At 42.6% G+C, this 6648-nt stretch overlaps 1 protein-coding gene across 2 annotated transcripts in view; it reads left to right on the plus strand.

The window, feature by feature from the left end:
* Positions 1-6648, plus strand: part of RALGPS1 (Ral GEF with PH domain and SH3 binding motif 1) — a 286042-nt gene that overhangs the window by 6231 nt on the left and 273163 nt on the right. For both annotated transcript variants that reach the window (XM_019510929.1, XM_019510930.1), the window contains exon 2: positions 765-854. The gene's annotated coding sequence lies outside the window, so the exon portion shown is untranslated. The remainder of the gene's footprint in view (positions 1-764; positions 855-6648) is intronic.

Here is a 6648-nt window from a genome sequence, read left to right on the forward strand (position 1 = left end):
AACCCCCCCCCCCCCCCGCACTCCTGGACGAGTCACGTCTCCGTCCTGCGTCGCACCCTGGCTGGGCAGCGCCTGCCCCAGCCCCACTCCCTCCCTTACTGCAGGGGCCTCAATCTGTCTCCTGCACGCCCCTTCCCTCCCTCTTCCCCTTCCACCACAACAGATCTACCAGCTGCATGCAGCTCTTCAAGCTGTTGGGTTGTATATCAGAAATTGGATCGGTATCAGCTGATATATGCCTCCTTAAAAATCAGCTATTGGTATCAGCCCCCAAAATCTCTATCAGTGTGCCCCCACTAAAATATTCAAAAACAAACAAAAAAAAAACCCTGTCAGCTGGAAAAAATGAATATTTTGTGATTAAATATCATGTAATCAAACCTCTCAATGCAAAGGTCTTTTTTTAGCAATGTGTTTTATATAGTATTACTTTTGACAAGTATTGGAGGCACTTTATATAAAGTAGATTAATATTAAGTGATTAAATCAGTAGAAGATCAAAAAATAGTTACTGGTTAGTAATTTTGAAAATGTTGCAGCAGTTTATTAATCCTCAGTAATATGAAAGTTTTGTTTATTCCAAGATTTAAATGTTATAATTTTTACTTCCATTTTAATTTAATATATAAATAGCATACAGTTTAACAATAGGTAATGAATGTTTCGATATAAACAAATAGGATATTAAACTTAACTGAAAGAGTGTGAGGTGTAAGAATTTGAAAAAGTCATTTATATAACATATAGGTTTATCTGACTTACAGAAATTGCCATTCTAAGAAAAAAAAAGTCACAATACCATCCTTGTATTTTGAATTCCTGAATTTAAATTTGGATGTAAACATTTAATATGGGTAAGTTACTCTGCTTTTATTTATTGTTTTGTTTCTGGTTTGCTTTTTACAATGTACACAGAATATAAAATAAAATAGTAAGACGGATCAAGTAGATGACACTAAGATGTGGGGAGAAGTGGGCAAGCTAGAAGGGAAGAATAGGCTGCAATCGGACCTAGACAGGTTACAGGGGTGGGTGAATGAGAATAGGATGGGATTCAACACGGACAAGTGCAAGGTGCTGCACCTGGGGAGGAAGAACCAGCACCATACCTGCAGGCTGGGGAACTCCCTTCTCATCAGTGCAGAGGCAGAAAAGGATCTTGGAGTCGTCATTGATGCCAAGATGAACATAGGTCGGCAGTGTGGGGATGTGGTCAGGATGGCCAACCACACCTTGTCATGCATCCACAGATGCATCTCGAGCAGGTCCAAGGAGGTGATCCTTCCCCTCTATGCGGCACTGGTCAGGCCGCAGCTGGAGTACTGCGTCCAGTTCCGGGCGCCACACTTCAAGAGAGATGTGGACAACATGGAGAGGGTCCAGAGGAGGCCACTCGCATGGTCAGGGGGCAGCAGGGCAGGCCCTATGAGGAGAGGCAACAGGACCTGAACCTGTTCAGCGTCCAGAAGAGAAGGCTGAGGGGGGATCTAGTGGCCTGTTACAAACTAGTCAGGGGGAACAAGAGGCACTGGGGGAGTCCCTGTTCCCCCGGGCACTACCAGGAGTGACTAGGAATAACAGTCACAAGCTGGCAGAGGGTAGATTCAGACTAGACATCAGGAGGCGCGACTTCACTGTCAGGGCAGCTAGGATCTGGAACCAACTTCCAAGAGAAGTGGTGCTGGCTCCTACTCTGGGGGTCTTTAAGGAAAGGCTGGATGAACACATTGCTGGGGTCGTTTGACCCCAGTGCTCTTTCCTGCCATGACGGTGTCGGACTTGATCTGCTCAGGTCCTTTCCGACCCAACCAACTATGAAACAACAAATTAAATTGTTTCCTGATGGCACCAAAACTGTTTTGGAAATTAAACTGTTCTGGAAGAAGTTTGGAGACTATTGAGGAAATTAACAGGATGCCAACTGTCAGAGAACCCCTGGAATTCTTACTGAATCTTCCTGAGACGTCTGCAGCATACAGGTGTCATAGGGAATTGATCACTTACCATTTATTGGCCTCAAGAATTACATTGCAAAAATCTAAAAGAGAAGTGACACCCTTAGAATCGCTGACTGGTTTCAAGAAGTTTGGGACATTTTAGTAATGGAAAAGTCATCCTGTGAAGTCAGTCCTCGCACAACTGATCTGCTTTGTTGAGCAAAACACCCGTCACCTGTTGTCCCACCCATTGATGCTTTAGAATAATGGGCAACATGCTCTACTGGGACTTAAGGGGCCTGGTCCTACAAACCCCAGAATTCCCATGTAGGTTTGGGTCCTCAAGCCCTGGGAGCTCCTGCCTGGCTTTTCCCACTTACCAAGACAAGCCATGGAGATCAAGTGCTTAACCCAGAATGTGGCATATCCAGATTCTGTTCCCTCCTCTGACTGCAGGAGCCTGAACCCACTTCTAGCAGAGTGTCATTATTGTACACTGTATCCTGAGGTGTTCCTAATCTCTTTTGGCAGTGTTGTTATACTTGTGCGATAGAACCGAGTTAACGTGTAGTTATGTTCCTTAGTGACTGGGAAGATGGGGGGTGTCCAGCTCTACAGGACTACTGTGGTGCTCCAGAGGAATAGAGCAACCATGCTCTTTCAAGTAAAAGCCACTTAAGCTGTCTCCTGAGTAGAGTTACATATGTCAAGTTGGAGAGCTTAACTTATTTAATATGGTAATTTTTTGGAGCATCTGGTAAGAAAGACTAGTTAGTAGTTTTTACTACCGTATTTACTCAAGTATAACATGAGGTGTGCCCCACTCCCCCAGTCAGTGTGGGCAGGGGGGAAGCTCCTCATCTTACATTCTCATACAAGGAAACTTCATTAAATGCATTGCCTGTTGTGCTATCATAAGCAGCGTATACTCAGTAATGGAACCCAACTATGAAGTTTATTAAATACAGCCAACCTTGAAAATGACTTTGAAGTACATGGCCCATATTGGACAACCAAAGCCAGAGAGAAGTCCCCCATCACCATAAATTGTATAGCTGAGATCTTCCCATTGGGAGGCATTTGTAGATTCTCTCAGGGGTCAGCCTGATCACAGTGCAAGGGACAGGCCTTTGCCTTCTAACTACACCAAGTCATTCAAAGCCAAGAAGGGGCTCTCCCATGCCAGGTAAATAGAAACACCTTTTTTTATTTGCAAAAATATATGTTCCTATGTATGTATGTATGTATGTAAAAAATGTATATATATTGCAGAGCTTCTGCCAAAACTATCCTATGGCCACTGTGGATCACCTGATAGTCTAAAACGCATCATTGCCATTGCATCATATGCATTCCCATCACAATATCTGCACCATGCACCTGTGCTCCTCCATGTCTGTGTGCTTGCGTGACCATCACCAACACTCATGCCTGTCACAAGGAGACCTTTCCTATACCCTAAGATCACCTCATACCCCTGACTCTTTCTTTCCCAGTTCTTTCAGTCATTGCTGTAAAAAACAATTGTTTTTAAATTAAATTTCATGTCTCGGGCCAAATTAGCCAAATCTATTACAAATTCCATTGACTGAGCTGAGCTCGGTTGTTCAAACCCTATGTGGAGCTACCACCAGCAAGCATCTTCCCTGCCAGACTCTTCAGCCTGGGACTTCAGATACTTCCTAATCAATGGCAGCTATCCTCCATGTAAGCCCAACCCCAGAGGACGTAGGGTTTGGATGCCCCCAAGTCTTGCTTGCCTTTAGCCAACAGCCCAAAGGTGTCTGTTTGTAGTGTATTAGGCAGGTCTGCACTGTCTACTATACAATGCCATTCACGGTGATCTGACCTCTGCAGGGAAAACCACCTGCTAGAACATGGTCTCTCTCCTACCAAGTAAGTAAAACCACCTGAGCTGGATAGTGCAGCCAATCTGAATAAGATGTGGTGGTGCCCATTGTGCTCAGTCCCCCTTAGTGCCAACTCTTTTTCTGTATACAGAATCTAGTTATTGGGGGGTCATCTTATATTGAGGGTTGTCTTATATTGAGTAAATATGGTATCATTACCTTTTTTACATTTTGAAATATGGTTTTAAGTGTTCCCTGTGGCAGAATCTTAAAAGAACATTTCAAAGCTCAAATGTTAACGCATGCCAGGATTTTGAGCACATCTCATTAATAATGTAAGAATGGCTGCCACCTAGTGGGATGCTGCATACATGGGAATGTTCAGAAAGGCTTTGAAATGTACTTCCAGAGATGGGTCCAGAAGCCTAAATACCAGCTGGGAAATGGAGGAGAGCACCCAAACAAAAGAGAGCTCTTCAGAAAGCTTACACTGAAGGGGATCTCTAGGGGGTGGGGGGATGTGTTGTGTGTTTGGTTTTAGCATAGCATTTTCTGTAGTCAGTTCATCAAGTCTACATTTTTAAAATGCAGACGTTAAATATTTTGGAGTCTTGAGGACAAAGAGAAGCCTTTGCATTGCATCTGTTCTGGAAAAAATAGGACCTGTTGTGAAGACAGTGTGCTTTGGGTAGAAACACCCCCCTCTATTTTGTTCCTTGTGATGATTAGAACCAAGAAAAATGCTATATTATTCCACTTGGATGCTGTGAACAAAGGAAAAACTTTGGATTTCTTGCTGAAGCTAGCAGGACCTAGGAAGGTTATTGGAGCAAAGTGCACAGGCTATTAGAGGAAGTGTAACCTCTTGTATCATTCCACCTTGACTAGGACTCAGACTGCTTTTCAAGCAGTGAGCATGGAGCATGGATAAAACTTCTATTGCTCCTGGGTAATGAGGTAAGATGTTGATGAGAGTGAGCTTGAGCCTTGGGAGGAAAAATGGTGTGCATACTCTGTCCTTAAGCATTTACTTGTCATAAATCAGTTGGGGCCAGCCTTTTTTGGCAGGTGTCACTCTTATCCCCTTCCTTTCCCCAATCAGCTGCTCTGTGTTCTGCTGCTCTGCTCCCTGCGTGTGCTCTTTACCCAATCTGCTGCTCTGTTTTCTGCTTCTTGCCCTGTCCCTTGCTCTGCTGCATGTCCCCTCCCCAGTTTACTGCCTAGCGCGCACAGGTTATTGCCACCTGTGGCTCATGTGCCCCAGGTTGGCCTTGCCTATCATAGATTTTCAGGTGTTTGCTTTGGCTTTTACAGGAGTTGGACTTGGTTTTCATTAATAAAGATGGTAACGTGTACTTTTGTAGACCTGCTAGTTCCATTAATGTGATCAGACTTGGGGCAAGCATTATGATTCAGAATGCAAAGTATAGTGCATTTAGAACTGGTAGAGGCTGTTATACCAGAACTTGATTTTACTAATAATCAAAAATTTCAGCTCCTTGCTATGACAGATTTTTTTGTTTATTTGTTTTGGTAGCATCTATGAATATATATCAAGTCTGCTAAGAGGAAAGCACCACCCACCATTGTGAACTCAGTCATTCTCAAACTGAGACCTTAGTGTAGCGACACTTGTACAAGATTGTCTTTTAGTTTCTGGTATCTACAATGTCAGTAATAAAACTGGCTAAAGTTGGAATTTGAACTTTAACTATTAATTAGTTGTATTTTGTGTCATGCAAGACCAACGTTGTGCACAGAGGTAATAGCTGGTGGAAGGCAGGGTAGAGTGGCACCTGTATACAGTCATAAGCCTTTGAGACTGGAGCATTGTGCCAGAAACACTTGCTCAGTTGAGTATGCACTTGACCTCTCAGATCCTTTTCAGAGTTGCTGCTTTCTTGGGTAGTGTCTCCCCTGCTAACCTCACAATAGAGCTTGTGGTCTTAGGTCCCAGATGTAGAGCTTCATGTTTGGCTATGTTAAAATCAGATTGTTTGTTTACCAAGCAATACTGATTAACTGGAATAGTAGGGAAAATTATACAGAAATAAAGGGATGATGACTAAATTGGAGAACATGGCACCGTTCTATTTATTTATCAATCTCCTGTTTCTGTGTCATTTACAAACTTCATCAGTGGTGATTTTAGATTTTCTTCCAGGTTACGGAGAAATATTTGAAATAACATAGGACCACAATCTGATCCCTGTGGTATCTATTAGAAATGCATGTGCTTGATGGCAATTCCTCTTCAAAATTACACATTAAGACCTCTCAGTCAGTGTTTAATACACGTGTTGTGCTGTTTTAGCAAACCAGATGCCTACAGAAGTTTATATTGCATCAGCATCATAACCTTTATCAATCCAACTTGTAATGCCATCAGAGAGCAAGTTAGTTTCACAGTATCTGTGTTCCAGAAACAAAGGGTGATTTGTCATTAAATCACCCATTATTTATTAATCATTTTCATGTTACCTATTTTTCGGTTATAATGGTCAGGATTGCTGTTAGGCTAACAGCCATAATTACCTTGATCATCCTGATTTCCTTTTTGAAAAATTGGCACAATTAGGAATTATACACTGCAACTATGCCTGGCACTCACCTTTACCAGGTGAGTGCCAGGTAAAATTGGCACAATTCTTTCTGTGTTTATAGTGCTTAACTGCTGATATTCTTTAAATTCTGTACTTGTGCTCACAGCTAGATGTGTAAGCTGACCAACAAAAAAAAAAAAAAGTTTTCCTGCAGCATACATGCAACTTCATTACTATTAATGAGACGCAGGGTGGCACGCTTTTTCTCTCTCTCTCTCTGCTGTGAAATATTATAGAATTATCTCTTTAGCCTATTCA

This window comes from Gavialis gangeticus, unplaced genomic scaffold (genome assembly GCF_001723915.1).
Source record: "Gavialis gangeticus isolate Ggan-Ray unplaced genomic scaffold, GavGan_comp1, whole genome shotgun sequence".
Classification (NCBI taxonomy): Eukaryota; Metazoa; Chordata; order Crocodylia; family Gavialidae; genus Gavialis; species Gavialis gangeticus.